General features: G+C 48.0%; 1 protein-coding gene across 5 annotated transcripts in view; it reads left to right on the top strand.

The window, feature by feature from the left end:
- The window catches only part of Tiam1 (T cell lymphoma invasion and metastasis 1), a 358,490-nt gene that overhangs the window by 63,078 nt on the left and 273,096 nt on the right, over positions 1 to 22,316 (top strand). For all 5 annotated transcript variants that reach the window (XM_011246112.3, XM_006522978.4, XM_017316936.2 and 2 more), the window contains exon 2: positions 15,951 to 16,002. The gene's annotated coding sequence lies outside the window, so the exon portion shown is untranslated. The remainder of the gene's footprint in view (positions 1 to 15,950; positions 16,003 to 22,316) is intronic.

The raw sequence follows: 22,316 nt of genomic DNA, 5'->3' as shown, positions 1-22,316 counted from the left end.
TGCATAGGTAGAGGTCAGAGGTCAACCTGAGTGTCATCCTCAGGAGCCATCTTTCTTGCTTTTAAAGGTAGGATCTCTCATTAGGACCTGGAGATGACCTACTGGGCTAGTCTGACTGGCCCAAGGATCCTTGTCTTTCTTTTTCTCTGGTCCTGAAATTGCAAATAAGTGAGCCCACACTTGTGCTCCACACCTGTGCTTCCACACCTGCGCTTTCACACCTGTGCTTCCACACCTGTGCTTCCACACCTGTGCTCCCACACCTGTGCTCCCACACCTGTGCTCCCACACCTGTGCTCCCACACCTGTGCTTCCAAACTGTGCTTCCACACCTGTACTCCCACACCTGTGTTTCCACACCTGTACTCCCACACCTGCACTCCCACCCCTGTGCTCTCACACCTGTGTTCCTACCTACACCTGTGCTTCCACACCTGTTCTCTGGCACCTGTGCTCCCACACCTGCACTTCCACACCTGTTTTCTATATAGACTCTGGGAGATTGACTGAAGGGCCTTACTTTATGCATGCTAGCACTTTACTAAGGATTCTCTCCCCAGACTCAGGCTTTATAGAAAGAATAAAGGATTCCTGCTTAGGGTACCTCAGTTGGACTCCTGTTTTTCCATGTTAATACGCCTTTGTGGATAGGCAGGTGTGTTAGTGTATTTTATGTTGTTAGAACAAAATGTCTGACACCAGGTAATTTATAAAGAATAGAAGTTTCTTCAGTTCTTGGTTCAGGAGTTTGGGAAGTTTAAGAGCATAGGTTGGCATTGTGGGAGACTTACCTTCTGAAGTCCTAATTATGTCACAAAGAATCACATATAGGGATTATCCATATGCAAATTTGAAAAATGAGTTCTCAACATTTGAAGTTTGTGGGAACGCATTTACACCATAGCATAGCACATAGCACCGTAGCATAGACTGTCTTGCGTGTGGGGGTAGGGTGTCGTGTGACACTGTTTGAATGAAGACCACTGTAGGGGGTTGACTGGTGATAATTAATTGCCTCCTTGTCCTCCTAGAGTTTAGAGCCAACTGATGAACTTAACACAAAATTCAGACAGATGGAGGTCAAAATATTGAGATTATTGTAGTAAAGCTAGCTGGAGAACGGACTTAGAAGTGAGAGCCAGATGGGCTTGTCTGCCAACCTCCCCATGTGCAGGGCTGCCAGCCCTAGGAGCATGGCAGAGAGGACATGAGGCTCAATGACAGTCTGCTCCCTGAGACAGGGCAGGGCTGGGCTGGGCAGGGCAGCATGTACTTGGTATCTTTTCCTGACATTGCCAACCAGGACAGTGTTCCTCTTCCCTGGAAAGGATGAGCTAGCAACTGTATCAGGGGAGGTGAGCCCAGGCTGCAGAAACAAAGTAATGAACCATGTGGAGTCTAACATTCCTAAGAGATCTGGTATCACAGGCCAGGGTTAGTATTTTCTGAGGACATTGTGGGGGAGTCTGTTGTGTGCCTCTTAGCTTCTAGTACTTTGTTGGCAACGTTGCTTTGTTTGTAGATGCATTGCCTCAAGTTCCCCCTTTCTCTTTGGATGTCATCCTCCCTGTGTGCCCATGTCCGAATTCCCCTTCTATATAAGGGACCAGTTGTATTGCGTTAGTGCATACCCGACTCCAGCATGACCTCCTTTTAATCACGTCTAAAATAACTCCATTTTCAAATAAGGCCACAGGGAGTTAGGACTTGCAGTGTGAGTTTTGGGGGTTGTAATGAAGCCTGTAACAGAAGTCGAGGATTTTTAGCTTGCACATATTCACTTTCCCATGAATGAAAAACAAACAAACAAACAAATAAACAATTCAAAAAACAAAAGCCAACACCTTTTCTTCCTAGTGTCCAATGAGCTAGGGATTAGCATCCGGTGAGTCCTCTGGAGTCCTTTCATGATGGAATAAGCCATGTCCTCCTCCCTCTCCCACCCCTCTTCCTAGCCAGTGCTGGGGCCATTTGGACTGTTTTTGGACATAGGGTCTTTTCATGAACATTTAGGCTTTGCAGAATCATCACTATAGGGCTCGGTGCAGTAGGAATGGTGTTCTAAAGGCTCAGGCACAGCCTTTAAGCCTGGTAAGTATGAGCACAGGAAAGCATAGGAAGACTGAGGGACAAGGTGACCATTTGCAAGTCAAGAAGAAAGGCTTGCCCCAGAAACCAACCGTGACAGTAACTGGACATGGGATTTCTGGCCTCCAGGACTGTTTGAAAACAAGTTTCTCCTCTATATTAGTTTCTGTTGTGTTTATAAAGAGATAAAGAGAGGAGGAATATGTTTAGTGAAGGTGTAATCAGATATGGGGTAAGGGGGTGCCTGTGAGAGCCCATGCTGAGGCATCCCTTCCCCATGAGGGACCAGCCACACGATGGTGTAGTTTAGAGTTTATTCAGGGAGTTGAGAGGGAGGTAGAGACAGAGAAAGGCAGAGAAGTAGAGGAGTAGAGGCTAGCCATAAGCACATGGAGTGGGGGTGAGGGCAATGGGGAGAGAGGGGGAAGGGGTGAGGACAGTACAGGAACAAGAGAGCAAGAGAGTGAGGAGGGGGCGAGCAGCCCCTTGTATAGCGAGTCTGGCATACCTGGCTGATCTTAGATAAAATGCTAACAGTTTTGTTGCTATAACAAAATGTTTGTCAAAAGCAACTTAAGGGCGAGGTTTAAAGCTTGTGGCAGCAGGAGTAGCAGGGGCCACAAGGTATCATGGGCAACCAGGAAGCTGTGGACACTGCCGCTCAGCACACCCGTCTTTATGTAGTCCAGGACAGACACCCTTAGAACGGTGCCACACACATTTAGGGTGGGTCTCCCTACCTCTGTCAGCTTTATCTAGAAACGTGGCCATGCTTAGAGCTCTGTCTTCTGAGGTACTGTAAATCCCCTCAGGCTGGCGGGCGGTATCAGCCATCTTGTTGAAGCCACTTGGTTTGTGTTATACCGCGATGGTGGCGTGACACCTGTCCTTCCTCCTGAGGATGGTGACAGCAGTCCTGTGTGGGCACTGGCGTCCTGTGAGTGCTCTTCCTCGTTCATCCCAGGTCTCCCTTTAATGGACTGGGCTGTCTCTGGAACAGAGAGCTAATGCGGTTTGCTTCAAGCCACTTCCGTGGCTTAGGCAATAGACCCCACGGGTGGACACTAATGCCTTTCAAGCTCACTTGAGTAAATCCAGGGCAAATATATTTAATTCCTTAGTTAAAAATGCAATCCATTGTGACATGTGAATGTCATTGACTGGCAAAGAAGTGAAACAAAGTGGGTCAGTGACACACTGCACTGCTTTGTGACAAATGTAGGTTAACTGACTTAATGGGAAGCTGCGGTCCACTCTAGCGGTGAGTGGACTGGAGATGCGCTAAGCCTTTAAAATCTCCTCTGTAGCCACGCCTGGCACAGAAGACACAATGTCCAGGCTGACCTTTCAGGGGCAAATAGTTTTTGTCCTGCTTAAACCACAGCTTAATCCAGAGCTATCCCAAGTACCAAGAACCCAAATGAGTAGCTGCTGTGTGAGTCAGCCGGTGATCGAGTGGGAGCAGCTGAATGGACGGTGACCACAGGGAATTGTAGCCATCACTTAAGAGATCCGAGAGGCAAATAGAGCACTGCCTGAGAATAGTGGGGAGCCCTTCACAGAGGGAGCAAGTGCTTCCGTCCGCAAGGTTTGAGTGTCTGAGCAGTAAACTCCTATGAGGAGAGGTGATTCAGGCAGACAAAACACTGAGCTTATCTGCACGGACACGGGGCATGAGGAGATGCAGTTCCTGGAAGATGTCACCCTTCCACACACTGTCCCATTGTCCCTTCTTCTCCATCAGCGGTACAGTTGGGATAGAGGACTCACAGCTCCCCACCGTCGCCCTCGTCAGCCTGAGAACCCCTCCCCCAAGAGTTTTAGGGACCTCGACTCACAAACCAACACCTGGAGCTCTGATAGTGAAAAGAACTCAGTAGAAGCTGGCTAGGAAGCAGAGTTGGAGACTGAATTAAAGGCATTTTAGTGCAGGCTTATGCAGGACGGTTAGGGGAAGGGTGCATTCAGGGGGAAGTGAGATATAGCCGAGGATGGGTTTTTACAATGGTCATGTAGAGGATGAGGGGAGGGGAATTGTGATTTCTAGGGGGTGGGAGACACTTAACAAGGTTACAAGGTAATGTACGAGTCTGGCCCACGGGACACACAGTGTCCTTGCTGTAAAGTTTTGAGAGTCTCAGTGTCTGAATAAGGAATGAGGCCTGCTCAAGGGCATATACATTGAGGCCTTAAACCTGGGCTACTGTTGTTTGACACAGGAGAGGAATACTGACCCTGCAATCAGCCTTTGAGACAGTGTTGTCACCGTGAAGGATGATCGGCCCCCTTCCTTATCTCAGCTCCATTATTTCTGTCTTTTTATCTTTTTTTTTTTTTAAATTTATTATATGTAAGTACACTGTAGCTGTCTTCAGACGCACCAGAAGAGGTCATTACGGGTGGCTGTGAGCCACCATGTGGTTGCTGGGATTTGAACTTCGGACCTTCGGAAGAGCAGTCAGGTGCTCTTACCCACTGAGCCATCTCACCAGCCCCCAGTCTTTTTATCTTATTTCTGTCTTTTTATCTTGTCTCAGTGTGGTAGTGGACTCGGTGTGAGTGAAAAGGCCGAACCGTTTGCTAGGGATTCCCGTGTAGTAATTTCAACAACACTAGCCTACAAAAATTTAAAAACCATAACAGTGGATCACAAGTCTATGCAACTCTACATTAGTAGACTTCTACCTCTTACCAACCATCTGTCCATGTGTCCATCTGTCTATCCATCCCTGCTGCCACCCTTCCCACCTGAATTCTCCCACTCCCCCTACTTGTATGTACAGTTTTAACCAAACAAAATCATGGAAACGAATTGTATTATAGTCTTTTAAAATTTCTTGACTCAATTGTTTTGGTATTTTAACTAAGAAGACTGCTTTCAACCAAGGGGGCAGTGTTTTGTTGTTCCTTTTTGGTGGCACTGTGCACAGGACTTGGGAGCCGACACACTAGGCAAATGCTTTGCCAGTAAGCGAAACCTCAAGCCTATTAAAAGCTATTGCTGGCCCAGGTTGGGAACTGTGTGGTCTCTAGAACTCCAGTTGGAGCCTGTCTGCCTTACGTCATGGCAGCACCCATTCTAACATGGCGTGGTGCACTGTGAATTGGAACAGCACAAAATCCACTTGCGCACATTACTGTGTTCACTCAGGGGCTTTGCTTGTTCTAAGACATGGGTTCACCATGTCTCTGCGAATGAATTTCCTGCAGTTGTAGGCTTGGATTCCCAGAAGTGCACAGTGACCGTCACAGCTGGTTCACTGTGTCCCTAGTCAAGTCACATCTTCTCTCAATGGGCAGAGGCGAGCTTCCGAATATGACTGAGCAGCTGGTTCTTGGTATTTATTTACTCTTTGCCATTTCTAGAGTTCATTAATTTCATTGTGTGCTTGAGGGACGTAGATGTTGTTCCCCTGAGATTCCAATGGAAGTCCCCAATTTGTGGTACCAACTAGAAGTGGTCATGTTGGGCTGTGTGTCGTTAGACATGCTTATGGGTTGGACATTTTCTTTTCTCTTTCCTGGGCTTCTGGCAGACCTGACTGCTTTTGACGGAGATCTATAGCTGGTCATTCTTTTTGGAGTCTTCATATCTTTGTAAGCACAGAGCATGGGAGAGTGGCTGGGTATGGCTTGTTTGTTTGTTTGTTTGTTTGTTTTGTTTTTCAAGAAAGGGTTTCTCTGTGTAGCCCGGGCTGTCCTGGAACTCACTCTATAGACCAGGCTGGCCTCAAACTCAGAAATCCACCTGCCTCTGCCTCCCGAGTGCTGAGATTAAAGGCGTGCGCCACCACCGCCCGGCTGGGTATGGGTTTTATTTTGGGAACTGTAGAAAATGGATGGTAGCTAAGGAATGGTCCAGAGGACCCCGCTTAAAGTTGCATCTGTGTTGTTATGATGAGTGTGTGAAGCAAGTCACTGGGGCTGACTGAGGAGTCTGCCTTTGCTGGAAGTAAGAAACCCAATTGGAGTTACTCCAGAGAGTTAGAGAGAAACCACAGAGTGAAGAAAAAACGTTTGCTTACCTTTGACTTTGTTTCGCTTTATTTTTGTTTGTTTGTTATGTCTTTTTTTGTTTGTTTCTGTTTTGAGAAAGATTTTCTGTATGTAGTCCTGGCTATCCTGGAACTCACTCTGTATTGTAAATCAGGCTGGCCTGGAACTCAGACAGAAATCCACCTTCCTCTGCCCCCCCCAAGTTCTGGAGTTAAAGGCATACACCTCCACTCCCCAGAAGTCTTTTTATTTTTTATTTTTTTCATAGTTCATTCCTTTTGGGGGGGGGGGCAGGGTTTCTCTGTGTAGCCCTGGCTGTCCTGGAACTCACTCTGTAGACCAGGCTGTCCTCGAACTCAGAAATCCACCTGCCTCTGCTTCCTGAGTGCTGGGATTAAAGGCGTGGGCCACCATGCCCGGCTCCATAGTTCATTCTTTAAAAAGTTACAAATGAAGCAATTTTGCAGTGAGTGAGAACCCTGATGTGTTTCACAGGACCCACCCAGGCACATACAGCTATTCTGTTAGCTTCTTTAGACAGCTTATCATTTGCACAACACCATGCTTGTTGCGTCTAACCTGTAGATTATACCTCACTGTCCTAGGTACCTTTGGTCACTAGAGAATTCTAATGATATAGTGTCTGAGTTACTTTCCTGTTGCTGTGAGGAAATATGCTGCAAAAGCAACTTAGAGGAGAGAGGGCCATTTTGGTTTTGGCTCTAGAGAGATAGAATCTACCCTAGCAGGGCAGCCATGGCCGTCGTCAGGAAAGCATGGTGGCAGGGGTGGAAAAGGCCGGCCGGCCATGTCATCCACAAGGAAGAGATAGAGAAACAGAACAGGAAGTGGGGCAGGCTATAAAGCCTCAGCCAGGTCGTAGGGACATACTTCCTCCAGCAAGACTGCATTCCTCAAGGTTTCATGACCTGCCCAGACAGTGCCACCAGCCAGGACCCAAGTGTTCAAACACCCAAGTGTTCAAACTGCAGCACATAGATATCCAAACGTGTATGCAAGGGAGGGCAGAAATCTGAACTTTAAACCTCACAATGAGTTTTCCCTTCACTCGATAACTTGTATCAATTATTTCTTTAATTTTATTTTTACATTTATTTAGTGTATGTGTGCGTGTCATATTTCTCCTTGTGCCAGGTGGGACATGGAGATCAAATTCAGCTTGTCAGGTTTTGGGAGCAAGCTTTGCTTGATGAAACATCTTGCTGGCCCAACATTTCTTCCTTCCTTCCTTCCTTCCTTCCTTCCTTCCTTCCTAAGATTTATTTACTGTATGTAAGTACACTGTCGCTGTCTTCAGACACACCAAAAGAGGGCATCAGATCTCATTATGGATGGTTGTGACCCCCCCATGTGGTTGCTGGGATTTGAACTCAGGACCTTCGGAAGAATAGTCGGTGCTCTTAACCGCTGAGCCATCTCTCCAGCCCTGCAACATTTCTTTCTTAATGAGGTTACTTGTCTGTCCCCAGGTACTCCCTAAGCTAGTATCAGTATTCACAGTAGCGATGGTGAAGGTTTTCTAGAGGATCTCTTAAGAACAAGGACAGGGCCATTATGTGTCCTTAGCACGAATTCCCTGTGACACACTGGGCTTCTTGCATGTGGACATAAAGTCTTTATATTTCCCAGGAATGACATGGCAGTCCACGATTCCAGCCACCCATCTTTCTGATTGTCTTAGAGTTTCTATTCCTGTACAAACATCATGACCAAGGAGCAAGTTGGGGAGGAAAGGGTTTATTCAGCTTACACTTCCACATTGCTGTTAATCACCAAGGAAGTCAGGACTGGAACTCAAGCAGGTCAGGAAGCAGGAGCTGATGCAGAGGCCATTGAGGGGTGCTGCTTACTGGCTTGCTTCCCCTGGCTTGCTCAGCCTGCTTTCTTATAGAACCCAGCACTGCCAGCCCAGGGATGGTCCCACCCACAATGGGATAGGCCCTCCTTCCTTGATCATTAATTGAGAATATACCTTACAGCTGGATCTCGTGGAGGCATTTCCTCAAGGGAGGCTCCTTTCTCTGTGCTAACTCCAGCTTGTGTCAAGTTGACACACAAAACCAGCCAGCACACCGATGCTTTCCCGTTAAATGACTTCTTTCATGTACTTGGCTGTTCTGTCCCCCGTCTTCAGGATGTCCCCTAATGTCCCAGGTCTTAAATTAGGAACAATAAAATTAGTTCTGTTCCCTGTGGATCTGCATATTTGAAAAGACAGGGACTGTGTGGTTATTGTCCAAGCAATAGTCAGATAAGTTAGTGATCAGCTTTAACAGAAAGGTGCGTGTGACCTCTTACTTGGGCATTTAGAAGTAGGTTATCTTTCCCAGCTGGTAAATGAGATGTTTGCAATTCAAAGCACAGTTACGATTTTGAAGAAAGCAATTCCTGTTTCCTAGTGTTTGGACCCCTCTGGGTTATAAAGGGCAATTGCATCCAGTCCAACCTAAGGTGGCTTATTGGCTCAGTTGTAAGACATGGGGAAATACACGTTTGCGTTAGGACGGCATATGAAATAAATAAGCCTTAAGGATGCTGGGCATCCTTCATTATTTGAACCTGTCACTAATAGTTAGTGTTTACTTAGCTGACTCTTGGTTGCTGTTGGGCTTGCTTTCAGGAAGTATCTAGAGCAAAATAGGTTGCCTAGCAACATGTTCCAGCCCAGGAGGTTGGAGATGGGTCAGTGATTAACAATTATGTACAATCGAGTTTAAAAATGCGTAGCAGCCTTGCAACATTCATGCCCTGACCACCAGCAAGCGCTGGCACTCTGCTGCCTCCGCGGTTTGGGGCTGTTCCGAGCGAATTCATTGCAATTGCAGACTTGACCTTGTGGTAGCAATTAAAGGACAACTGTACTGGGGGCTGAAATAGGCTTCTGTGCCCTTCCTTGCACTGATTAAGTCTGTAGTAGCCTTGAAACCACAGCACTTAGTGGGCTGCTCGTCTGGACACTTGTTCTCTCTGGAAAGGAAGAGAGCAAGTGAAGTGTCTGGGTATTTATAAGTGTGGGCATCTCAACGAACTGTTGTTAGTGACTGCAGTTTACTAAAGAGTCAGTCCCGTGAAGTGACTGACATTGGCCGCTCATTCAACCCAAATTGGTCTTCCCCAGGCTATGCATGCTGCAGTATCTTGCTGTGCAGGTGCAGGCCCCTGTCCATTCCAACACAGAGAAGAATTCTGCACGGTCCAACCTTACTTAGTCTTTCTGTCAACACAGCTTCGGTTGGATCCCGAACCTGACTGCGAGCTAGCTGGGGAGACAGTTTATAACTCTAGCAAAGCCAGAGTGTGTACTCTTGTCGTGGAGAATCATTGAGTTTAACTGGCTAGTCAATTTTTAGGTCCTTTCCCTTTGTGTTTTGTTTAAATCAACAAAAATAAATTGCCCCGCTACCCTTGAAAGATCCGAGCGGAAGAACAGTGACAGATTACGTCGCTGGTCCTGCCAAGAGAGCTTTTCGGCAGAAACGTCTTAATTGAAGATGATCTGCATTCAAAAGTGCTGTGTCATCGTTTGTCTGAGAAAGGAAACAGCTGTGTAAGCAAGCGGCACTGCAGCCCGTGCAGGCATTGTTTGACATTTATCCCAAACCTTGTCCATCAGACGTCCCTACGCAGGCGACCTGCCCTAGCCTTTCTCACTGACAACTCAAGCACCACCTTATGAAGTAGCTGTCCAAAAATTTCCATGGGCAGTCGGGAGGCTGCGTGGGCTGATGAAGACAGTGGGTCCTAGGTCTTTCTTTTTTTTTTCCCTGGGCTTTACAGACTGGGCTTGCCCTCTGGGCTTCGGGTAAAAAATCCCTGATGGCATAGTGCCAGAAGAGGTAAGCTGGCCCAGAGAGGTAGTAGGAAATCGTCGCTGGTCATGTCTGGTGGCTTTTGTGTGTGCGTGGCATGCTTTCTAGAGAGTTATAAGGATCTAGCTTTTGCTTCTGTTGTCCCTTTTTGACTCCGGGGAAAGCAGTGAAATGCAGAAAACTCACGGATGTCCAGCCCATGAGATGGGGCGTGGCCCTCGGTGTAATCTTGTGTAGGTAAGGAAGACACAGCTCGGAGAACACAGAAACTGGCTCACGAGGGCTGGGGTGAAGCTGAGTGGCCTAGGAATGTGTGACTGGCATTCTTGGGCTTTGAAGAAAACCCACCGCCGTCACACCGTCAACCTGCGGCTCGTCTGTGTTTTCCCTCTTGTCTTCCCATTTCCCCGTCCACTGGAGACTGGAGACAATCCACTCCTGGTTCACTGGGTTTCTGGACCTCAGTGGATGTATCGTGGGGATGACTGAAGCTTCCCACGGGTCCGTGTTCTTTAGGAGTGTCTTTTGGCTCAATCCCCACTTCCTGTTGACGCCTTTACCCTCATCTTATACATGAGATTTTGGGGGTGTCAGGGATTGGTTCGAGGGAGGGCACATGTGTAACTGTTGGAAATCAGTACTTGTATCCAGCAGTCTGACCCGTGTTCTTAGATGTCTGTGCTTTTGGACTGTACCCTTGTTTGATTAGTGTCCCCAAGTCTTCAGGCACCAAGGAAGCAGTGAGGATGATAAAGGGAAGGAATGCACAGCCAAACTCCAAAACCAGCAACGATTTACCACTGAAGTAGCCCCATGATTCGACAGTAACATAGACTTGATACATAAGTGAATCCCACATTTGGACTTGCATCCCATCCTCAAGATATCTCAACGTGCATGTGAAATGCAGTCAGATCTGGGGGCAAGGGGAAGATGAATCCGAAAAGCTGAGCACCACAAGGGTGGCACTTGCAGTATCAAACATTTTGACCGGGGCTACTCAGCCACTATTGATTATTCTGGCTCCCCAGACTGTGGGTAAGGGAGGCCACCGAGCGACTCAGGGGCTCAGTTCCTGGCTCCTTTATTATTATTCTCCCATGTATTCAGGTACATTTTTTCTTTTTAAATGCTAGGCACCAAATCCAGGGCTTCCTTGGCAAGCCCCCCTACCACTGAGCTAGGCCCCCAAGCCCCCACCACTGAGCTAGGCCCCCAAGCCCCTACCACTGAGCTAGGCCCCCAAGCCCCTACCCCTGAGCTAGGCCCCCAAGCCCCTACCCCTGAGCTAGGCCCCCAAGCCCCTACCCCTGAGCTAGGCCCCCAAGCCCCCACCACTGAGCTAGGCCCCCAAGCCCCTCAGACACACTCACTGATACTTTTCCCTCCACTGTTTGGCTTGGCTTCTCCTGTGCCTCTGTTAAATGGCTATGAATTTTAATTTAACATTTTTTCCCCAGTTGTACTTATTTGATGTGTGAGTATTTTGCTTGCTTGTGTGCCATGTAAGTACCTGGTGTCCTTGGAGGCCAGAAGAGGGGACTGATTCCCTGGAGAGCAGGGACGGCCATATAGGTGCTAGGAGTGGAAGCCTCTTTCTCTGCAAGCACAGTACGCTGTTCTTAACCCCTGAACCATTTCTCTAGTCTCTCTGCTAAAGGTTGTGTCTTCCACGGAGCTTTCTCAGACTGATAGGGGGGACACCTATTCCTGTAGGGGCCACCAAAAAGCCAACCCAGTGACATGCAGATTATTCCCCAAGCAAAAACCCGGATCAACCTTGGATGAACTCGGGATATGACAAGATGCAACTCGGCAACTTTGTAAAGCGAGTTCCGTAAATCAGTAGTTCTGCGATGCCAACAGAATGGGGGAACTCTAACAAATGCCTGAAGTTTCACAGCTCCTGTGTGTTTCCCTAGGCTTTGGCCATTCGGCCAGCATCTTTGTTAGCAGAGTGGAGGGATGCTGGGATCTGGTGCGAGGGAACTTGTTTCCACATATGGTCAGAGGGGAAGGTGTGCGGTGGGTTAGGTCTGTGCTGCTCATAAGAACCACAGAGCACCGATGTCTGTGTACGCCTAAGCACGGCCCATGGAGAGTGTTTCACTTTTTCCTGTCCTCCGCAGACCCTGTTAGCTTGATGTGGTTGTCCCTGTTTAACAGGCGACATGCATGATACACGATAAATTCAGTGCCCGCTGTAATTTTAGAAACATTAACATACACAACACATCCCAGGATCGAGGACATGCGTCGCTGGCCTGTGGGCCGGGGCTGTTAGTATTTGGCTGCTCTTCGGAGCACAGATGTCTCTTTGTTACATGTCTCTTCAAAACTAGCTGAAGTGCACCGTGTGGGACAGCCTGTGTGTGGTTATTTCTGTACTCTGGGCATTGTTCTAAGAACTGGGTGTGAATTTAAGCCTCAGAAAAGATGGGTGCTGTGACTCTGTTGACCCCAGTTGACATTTGAGGATACCGAATTTCAGAGTAATGCCTCAGCCTGTCCAGGGCCACCGGGAAGTCCATCTTGGCTGCTGTATCCTCCACCTCTGAGCTGAGGACAACTGGGAAGGGAGAGCGGCACAGGAGGAGTCGTGGGGCTCCATGTGGGTTAGAGGCTCTGGGCCCCCCTCAGGAGCTGCTGCCCAGATGGCTTGTCACTTCCTTTTGGCATCAACGGGTGGTGTCAGCTCCATCAATCTCTTATCACCTTCTGTTGCTTTATCAGACCACCCTCAGTGTGAAGGACATGAGGCCACTAAACAGACCCCCAGGGCTGGGCAAGACGAGTGTCAACCGCAGCCCTGGGAGTTTTACACTGTATAGTCTCCAGGGGTAAAGTAGACAGGATGACTCACATATGCTTGCTCATGGGGGCAGGCAGGCAGGGGGTTGGGGACATGGGTCTGGTAAGGGTTGGTTGCTGCCTAGGGAACAGTCACCAGATGACACCCCTTGGGTTTCCCTTGCCTACCTGGATGTTTCTAGAATGCTTGCCTGGCTGTTCTGCTGTCTCCAGTGTATTTTTTTTTCTCTTGGATTTTCTGTTGTGCACTTTGCCAGCGGCCCTGGGGGTGGGGGTGGGGGGCTTGTAAGCAGGATAGGATTCTTTTTTTTCCTCAGGCCCGGATCTGCTTTCCTATTGCGTGTATGCCTGAACACCTGCTGAGCTGATGAGCTTTGCAAATGTCACTTGAGTATTGGGAGGGAGCTGTGAGTGACAGTGGAAGACACCATCCCAGCTGCCTTGCCGGGATTGTGGGTGGTGAATGGTGAGTGGTGGGTGGCGGTGGCGGGCCCTCCAGCCCCTGCACCCTCGGTGAGGGATGTGGTTGGGTTCCCTCCTAGAGACTGACGTAGGTGTGTGCAGTCAGTATGCCTCTTCCTTTCCTTGGTGAGGAGACCTGCTGGCTCCTACAGCAGCACCTCAACTTTGGAGGCTCCAATAACAAATGTGCTCTTTTTCTCTCTGGATTTCTCTTCTCAGAAAAATGCATGCATATGCAAAATTTGGGTAGAATCTCATGGATTTCAGAAACTGTTAAATTTGGAGGCTCCTTGGACACCCCCACCCCCTTTGTCTCCATCCCATTGCTCCATGTTAATATGCTTTAGAAACTGGGCTCTTCTTTTCTTTCTTTTTTCCCTCCTATAGTTGAGAGCAGATGCGGAAATGTGAATCCCATTCAGACTCTCTGCCTTCTGTCTGTGCACTGTTGTTCATCACAGACTGGACAGGAATATACCGAGTATTGCATGAAGGTGGCTGTGAAGGGCAAGGGGTGGGGATGAGGGACTTGGGGGTTGTAGGAACAAGTCCCTTCATCCCCTGTAACTGAAACAGAGGGACTGGTGGCTTGAAAGAAGCCATGTGATGGTCAGATCCCAGGTGACCCTGCAGGAAGGAAATGGTATTAGTTCCCTGCTTTCCCTGCCCTGGCTTCTTCTGACTTGCACAGGGGCTGGGGCGGGAGGATTGCCTTGGGAATAGAGCATTGCTGATGATCTAAGATGGAGTGTTTAGCACAGTGCCCTTTTTTGTTTGTTTGTTTGTTTGTTTGAGACAGACTCTCTCACTATGTACCCCTAGCTGGGTTGGAACTTGCTATGTAGACCACACTGACCTTGATCTTATAGAGATCCACATGCCTATACCTCCTGAGCTCCCGAGCGTTGGGACTAGAGTTATGCACCATCACATGCAGCCCTTGTAGATCTTCAACAGCCCATGCCCCGTATGTGTGTGTGTTGCCTTTGAGGATGCAAGGAGGGCATTTTGTCTTTATATGCACTCCCTGGATCTGGGTTATTGTTCAGGTTTTGTGCTGGGGGTAGGGGGTAGGGGGGGTAGGGGAGGTCCTGTCACTCTGACCGTGTGTTGTGTGTAATGCTTTGAATCGAGGCTTGTTCCTTCAAGGAAAGAGATGCACCTGTCGTCTGCCCAGAAGGCTGGGAGCAGATGTATTTACTACTCTGGGGACCTTTGCTCTCTGGATAGCCTTCTGTGGCACCGGATCGTCCCCCAGACCCTTACTGTAGATTTGTTTTCTTCAGTCAGTCTATACAACCTTCTTTATGGATTTCACAAGTTATGGTATAGTCACGCCTGCTCTGTGTTTGTCTTGCTCTGTTCCTCAAAGAGATTTCTGTATTCTTTGTACACATGGGATTGAGTTAGTTATCACCAGAATAATGTGCACCAAATTGTGCTGTTCTTAAATATGCTTCAGATAAGCTACCTAGGGTGAGACTCCAGAAGTTTGAGCTAATCCCAGCTACTGAGCTGAACTGCCTTTCTGCCTCCTGTGATCGTCTCTCTGCAGACCATGGAGGTCACTGAGACCCCGGGAGTCAGGATTTCTGCTTACGCTGTTCTTGAGAGAGACTCTGTATTCAACCATACTCAAGTCAGGCTTTTCTGAACATTAAAAAAAAATTTAAATTACGCTTTAATTTATCCTTGGTTTGCTGGCAAGTTTTAGCAAGAACCCTGCTAGATCAGTAACTGAGAATCCCCATGGATGACTGGTCACCTTTGGGGTCTGCTGAGTTACTGGTCCTCCTGCTCTTCCTCCCACCCCCCTCTGGGTCTCGGTCCTGGACTGGCCCATAGCAAAGAGCTGTCCCACCTTGTTGTTTCCTGTTAGTAATTTTCTCCCCATTGGCCTCTCACCCTACTCAAGCCATAAACCCCCAGCTGTTGTTCCTGTGTTCTCAGTTTACCTTAATCTCTCCCCTGATTCTAGCAGGGTTGGTGTCTGTCCACTGCTGTCATCCTGGATGAAGTCTGTCTGCCTAAACCATTTAAGAAACATAACCAAATAACATAGTAAAAAAAATGTTATCTGTCATGGGATTGTTGGTATCCTCGGGTCTGGCTTTACCCAACACTGAGAGAGCAATGTGGGGCTTGTTACTCACCGTAGGGACTGAAATCTCACTTTACTTAGACTCTCTGTCTCAATTCTGTCTCTCTCATACTCCCCACCCCCCACCCCATTAAGAGACTATTCATTAAGGTTTCAAAATTCTAGTTATGTCAATTAAAATGCACATGCATTGTCTTTATTCTGTTCTGTGTTGGTGCTTGCTATATTGCCTGCTGACTGAGCTCCTGGCCTAGTGTGGCCTTCCTGCTTCAGACTCCCGAATAGCTGGGACACCCGGCATGTAACAGCATGCCTGCCTGTTTTGCTCCTTAATATAGGACTCTGATCCTAGTTGGATCCGTGTGACTGACTCTGGGATACTGGTCCTCCAGAAGGCGGTGTCACTAGGGTGACGTCACTAGGGTGTGCTCTCTGTGCCTCAGTTTGTCCAGAGTGATGGCTTACTTGGTTTCATGCCACATGGGGCTGATCTTACGTCCCTTAGCGACTCCCTTCTCCCGCCTGCCCTAGCTCTGCAGACCTCCATGGATGCAGCTTTGTGTGTGATATGCTCTTCTCTTTCCTTTTTTGATTATGGAATGAAGTAGACAGGTTTTGGGGAAGCCATCTGTCACTCAGACCCATTTCTTTTGAACTTCTAGGTTGATGGCTACTTCTGGATGCTGACCCTGTCCGAAGCTTGAGCTCCAAATGGTGAGTAGTTCCATTCTGCTGCAAGCTGGCCTTGCGCCTCGGGGGACTTTCTAGGGGCAAATTTCTGGCTATACATTAATGTTTTGTATTAATTAATTATCATCCCGTATCCTTTCTTCTACAAATTTCCCTTAGGGTATCAAAAAACAAAACAAAACAAAACAAAACAAAAATATGAAAACCCACAAACAACAACAGTGACTCTGTGTGGTCAAGACAGCTTCGGTCATTTATAGAGAACTAAAGGAGTGAAATTAGTTCTATGTACAAACTTTTCTCTAAAACATTTGGTCCAATATTTGCCATGATCCTCTTGTCATATGAAGTGAGCCAGAGTCATTGTTCATTGTCACCTGATGTTGGTGCGGAGATCTTCATGGTTGTCTCATAGCTGGTTTTGGTTGTAAAATACCTAAGTACGATCCAAGAATCTAAACAACATTCACCCTGCGTGGCACTGGTGGCGCCTCCCAGTCTCTCTTAAGACAAGGTCTCTCTATGGCGCTCGGGCTGGTGTAGAACTCACTCCTGCTTCTGTTCGCTGTGTGGCTTGCAGGAGTGCTGTGCTTTGCAATTCAGAATATGGCTCCTCCCCTTGTCCTCCTGGGCAAGGCATTGGTCCTGCGGTGTTTTCCTCAATATAATTGCATTGCTGATGTCGTTGAACGGTCCCTTCACACGTCCCATCCTCCAAAGTTCTCATAAAGACATGATCAGATTCAGTTCCAAACTGCCGGTTCCAAGAGCCAAGCATGGTGACACAAACTGACTTCTGTCGACCCAGGAAGCTGAGCTGGGAGGATTGCTTGAGCCTAGGAGTTCAAGGCAAGACTGGGAAACAAGTCTGTAACTATGTAGAATGAATGAATAAAAATTGGGCCGAGAATGTAGCTTAGACAGTGATGTGATATCCCCTTTTAATTAGTAATGATAGATAATGTCAGCCCATTCATCCATCACTAGACCTTAATAGCTTTTCTCCACATGACTGGAAAACCAGTGATGACCTGGTATTGATGGTAGGTATGATCAACTCCTTTAGAGTGACAAAGAGCTGGTATCCGGACGCTGCTGTTTGTTGTACATTTATTAGTTAGTTCTCTAAAGAAGAATTTATGTCAAATTCTCTTTATTTTGTTGTGTGTATGTGTGTGTGTTTGTAAGAGTGTGCCTGCAATGGTTATGGGATAATTTGTGGGATTTGTAAATCAGGAGCGAAGTGGGGAGAGTCAGTAGGAGCTGACAGTGATGAGGATGCTCTTGGTGGATCAGGGGAGACGCAGACAGAATCTAGAGTCATCTCCAAGGTAGATTTTGCAGATTTTTCTCTGCACGGGGCGGAGCTAACTTGGGCCCTTTCTGGCCAGTCAGCAGGTAGAAATTCAAGGCTGAGGGTAAGAGTGGTAAGTTGTAGGCTAAAATTTTCCCTGGTGGACCAGTGTGCTGGCTAGCGTTGGGTCAGCGTGGAGTAAGGCACAGGAGGGAAGAGTGGACTGAGAACCCCCCGCTATATGATCAGGCTGTGGGTAAGATGTATAGAGCATTTTCTTAGTGATTGATGGGGAGGGCCCAGCCCACTGTGGGTGGGACCATCCCTTGGGTTCTATAAGAAAGCTGGCTGAGCAAGCCATGGGGAGTAAGCCAATGAGCAGCACCCCTCCATGGCTTCTGTCTGCGGCATCAGCTGCTGCCTCCAGGTTCCTGCCCTGCTTGAGTTCCCGTCCTGACTTCTTCTATGATGATCTGTGGTGATGAACTGAACATCAAGCAAACCTGTTTCCCCTTCAGCTGCATTTGGCTGTGGTGTTTCGTCCCAGCACCAGAAACCCTGACTGAGGCAGACACTTACTTCTTTGACTTGGTGATGAGAGCCTGCACCTTCGCCCTTCTCCTCTGTGGATGGCTGAAGCTGACAGGCCTGGCAGTCGACATCCCGAGGGCTTTCTGAGAACTTCCTCCCTCTTCCATGTGAATGTGTGTTGGCATGTGGCTTATTTACCTCTGGTCAGGAACTCTCTGCGTTTTACTGTTTCAAAATAGACAGACTTGCGTTTTCCCTCCGAGCTGGTGCTCAGCCCATTTCCTAACCTAATCTCTTTAGCTTCTCAATATATTGTTAAATTATTATGGATGGCTGTGGAATTCTTTATGGAAGAAAAATGAAGTAGATTTGAAATATAAAAGACTTTTCTTTCTTACTTAATTGCATCCTAATGCAATAAAAAACCAGAGTGATTATTAAAAAAATGGCAGAAGAAAAGAATTAAAATAGTAAAATTGCTTAGCAAAGCTTCTGCTTCATAATGCATTCAGATATAATTGGTCTCATAATGTGTAATTAAAAATCTTTCTTTGAAGTATGGAGCTGAAGTTTGGGCAGAGCGGGGCCCTCCTAGAATCTGATGGTGTCTGAATTCATCCCTATGTTGACACTTTCGGATCTGCACAAGCTGTAGGCTGTTGCTACTGCCCTTGGCTTCTCATACTGGAAAGAAAGTCACAGAAGTGTGGACAGAACATCCTTCCGAAGTTGAGGAGCCACCACAGGGGGGAGGGAAAAGACAGACTTCATTCAGCCGGACACCCACCTAATAACGGCTTGGCCTGGGACTTGTCACTCTAAAGCTGCGTGGGAGTCTCACTGGGTCTGGTTTTTACTCCTGTCCCCTAGCCTGGCACCACAGGCCTTGTGATGATGAAGAAGGAGCAGGAATCCAAGGGCAAGTTCTGTTGGGGAGAGGGACAGAACGCGCTCCCTGCGTAGAGCCTCAGTTCCCCACCTCTCACCCTGACTCCAGTTGGCTCCTTCAAAGATGGAGGGAGAGCAAACCCGGCAGAACTGGGCTGGTGGTAACCATTTCTCCTGCTCCTTTCTTTGGGCATCCTTTCTGTCACCGTTAATCCACGCACACTTCTTCTGGGAGAGGCGGTTGAGTGTGTGCTCCTTGTCATCCTCTTGGTGGTTTAGTGTCTCTGTTGGGAGCCGCGCCCACATTCGCCGTTACAAGATGGCGCTGACAGCTGTGTTCTAAGTGGTAAACAAATAATCTGCGCATGTGCCAAGGGTATCTTATGACTACTTGTGCTCTGCCTTCCCCGTGACGTCAACTCGGCCGATGGGCTGCAGCCAATCAGGGAGTGACACGTCCGAGGCGAAGGAGAATGCTCCTTAAGAGGGACGGGGTTTCGTTTTCTCTCTCTCTTGCTTTTCTCTCTCTCTTGCTTCTTGCTCTCTTGCTTCTTGCTCTCTTGCTTCTTGCACTCTGTTCCTGAAGATGTAAGAATAAAGCTTTGCCGCAGAAGATTCTGGTCTGTGGTGTTCTTCCTGGCCGGTCGTGAGAACGCGTCTAATAACAATTGGTGCCGAAAGACCGGGAAGAAAAACCCGGGAGGGAGTTAACCATCACCGGCGCAGGAGGGATACTTCATTTCAGAACCAGAACTGCGGATCACGTTTATAAAGGTTCCCGTAACACAGACTGTTGAGAAGGATTCAACTGCCGAATTCAGAACTCATCAGCTGGGGAACGACGGTGATAAAGGTTCCCGTAAAGCAGACTGTTAAGAAGGATTCAACTGTATGAATTCAGAACTTTTCAGCTGGGGAACGAGAGTACCAGTGAGTACAGCTTTACGAGGTAAGCCTGGTCTTGAACTTTCTAACGAAATTCAAGACAGTCTATCAGAAGTAAAGTGGAATATGTTTGGCCTTGAATTTTTTCTGGTGTTAGGAGCCCTTTTGTTCCTTTTCACATGTTATCAAGTGGTTAAGATAGGGCGGATTCTAGATGAAATTCAGGACAAGCTATCAGAAGTAAAGCGGGGAGAGAGAGTAGGAACAAAGAGAAAATATGGTACACAAAATAAGTATACAGGCCTTTCCAAGGGTCTTGAACCCGAGGAAAAGTTAAGGTTAGGTAGGAATACCTGGAGAGAGATTAGAAGAAAAAGAGGAAAAAGGGAAAAGAAGAAAGATCAATTAGCGGAGGTCTCTAGGAAAAGGAGCCTGTGCTCATCGCTGGATGGGCTCGGGGAGCCAGCTCTTAGTAGCTCTGAAGCAGGTGAAGAATTCTCCTCTGAGGAAACAGACTGGGAGGAAGAAGCAGCCCATTACCAGCCAGCTAATTGGTCAAGAAAAAAGCCAAAAGCGGCTGGCGAAGGCCAGTTTGCTGATTGGCCTCAGGGCAGTCGGCTTCAAGGTCCGCCCTATGCGGAGTCCCCGCCCTGCGTAGTGCGTCAGCAATGCGCAGAGAGGCAGTGCGCAGAGAGGCAGTGCGCAGACTCATTCATTCCCAGAGAGGAACAAAGGAAAATACAACAGGCATTTCCAGTCTTTGAAGGAGCCGAGGGTGGGCGTGTCCACGCTCCGGTAGAATACTTACAAATTAAAGAAATTGCCGAGTCGGTCCGTAAATATGGAACCAATGCTAATTTTACCTTGGTGAAGTTAGACAGGCTCGCTGGCATGGCACTAACTCCTGCTGACTGGCAAACGGTTGTAAAAGCCGCTCTCCCTAGTATGGGCAAATACATGGAATGGAGAGCGCTTTGGCACGAAGCTGCACAAGCGCAGGCCCGAGCAAACGCAGCTGCTTTGACTCCAGAGCAGAGAGATTGGACTTTTGACTTGTTAACGGGTCAGGGAGCTTATTCTGCTGATCAGACAAACTACCATTGGGGAGCTTATGCCCAGATTTCTTCCACGGCTATTAGGGCCTGGAAAGCGCTCTCTCGAGCAGGTGAAACCACTGGTCAGTTAACAAAGATAATCCAGGGACCTCAGGAATCCTTCTCAGATTTTGTGGCCAGAATGACAGAGGCAGCAGAGCGTATTTTTGGAGAGTCAGAGCAAGCTGCGCCTCTAATAGAACAGCTAATCTATGAGCAAGCCACAAAGGAGTGCCGAGCGGCCATAGCCCCAAGAAAGAACAAAGGCTTACAAGACTGGCTCAGGGTCTGTCGAGAGCTTGGGGGACCTCTCAGCAATGCAGGTTTAGCGGCTGCCATCCTTCAATCCCAAAACCGCTCCATGAGCAGAAATGATCAAAGGACATGTTTTAACTGCGGAAAGCCTGGGCATTTTAAGAAAGATTGCAGAGCTCCAGATAAACAGGGAGGGACTCTCACTCTTTGCTCTAAGTGTGGCAAGGGTTATCATAGAGCTGACCAGTGTCGCTCTGTGAGGGATATAAAGGGCAGAGTCCTTCCCCCACCTGATAGTCAATCAACTGATGTGCCAAAAAACGGGTCATCGGGCCCTCGGTCCCAGGGCCCTCAAAGATATGGGAACCGGTTTGTCAGGACCCAGGAAGCAGTCAGAGAGGCGACCCAGGAAGACCCACAAGGGTGGACCTGCGTGCCGCCTCCGACTTCCTATTAATGCCTCAAATGAGTATTCAGCCGGTGCCGGTGGAGCCTATACCATCCTTGCCCCCGGGAACCATGGGCCTTATTCTCGGCCGGGGTTCACTCACCTTGCAGGGCTTAGTAGTCCACCCTGGAGTTATGGATTGTCAACATTCCCCTGAAATACAGGTCCTGTGCTCAAGCCCTAAAGGCGTTTTTTCTATTAGTAAAGGAGATAGGATAGCTCAGCTGCTGCTCCTCCCTGATAATACCAGGGAAAAATCTGCAGGACCTGATATAAAGAAAATGGGCTCCTCAGGAAATGATTCTGCCTATTTGGTTGTATCTTTAAATGATAGACCTAAGCTCCGCCTTAAGATTAATGGAAAAGAGTTTGAAGGCATCCTTGATACCGGAGCAGATAAAAGTATAATTTCTACACATTGGTGGCCCAAAGCATGGCCCACCACAGAGTCATCTCATTCATTACAGGGCCTAGGATATCAATCATGTCCCACTATAAGCTCCGTTGCCTTGACGTGGGAATCCTCTGAAGGACAGCAAGGGAAATTCATACCTTATGTGCTCCCACTCCCGGTTAACCTCTGGGGAAGGGATATTATGCAGCATTTGGGCCTTATTTTGTCCAATGAAAACGCCCCATCAGGAGGGTATTCAACTAAAGCAAAAAATATCATGGCAAAGATGGGTTATAAAGAAGGAAAAGGGTTAGGACATCAAGAACAGGGAAGGATAGAGCCCATCTCACCTAATGGAAACCAAGACAGACAGGGTCTGGGTTTTCCTTAGCGGCCATTGGGGCAGCACGACCCATACCATGGAAAACAGGGGACCCAGTGTGGGTTCCTCAATGGCACCTATCCTCTGAAAAACTAGAAGCTGTGATTCAACTGGTAGAGGAACAATTAAAACTAGGCCATATTGAACCCTCTACCTCACCTTGGAAT

This window comes from Mus musculus, chromosome 16 (genome assembly GCF_000001635.26).
Source record: "Mus musculus strain C57BL/6J chromosome 16, GRCm38.p6 C57BL/6J".
Classification (NCBI taxonomy): Eukaryota; Metazoa; Chordata; class Mammalia; order Rodentia; family Muridae; genus Mus; species Mus musculus.
This window is presented reverse-complemented; position numbering and strand designations above follow the sequence as displayed.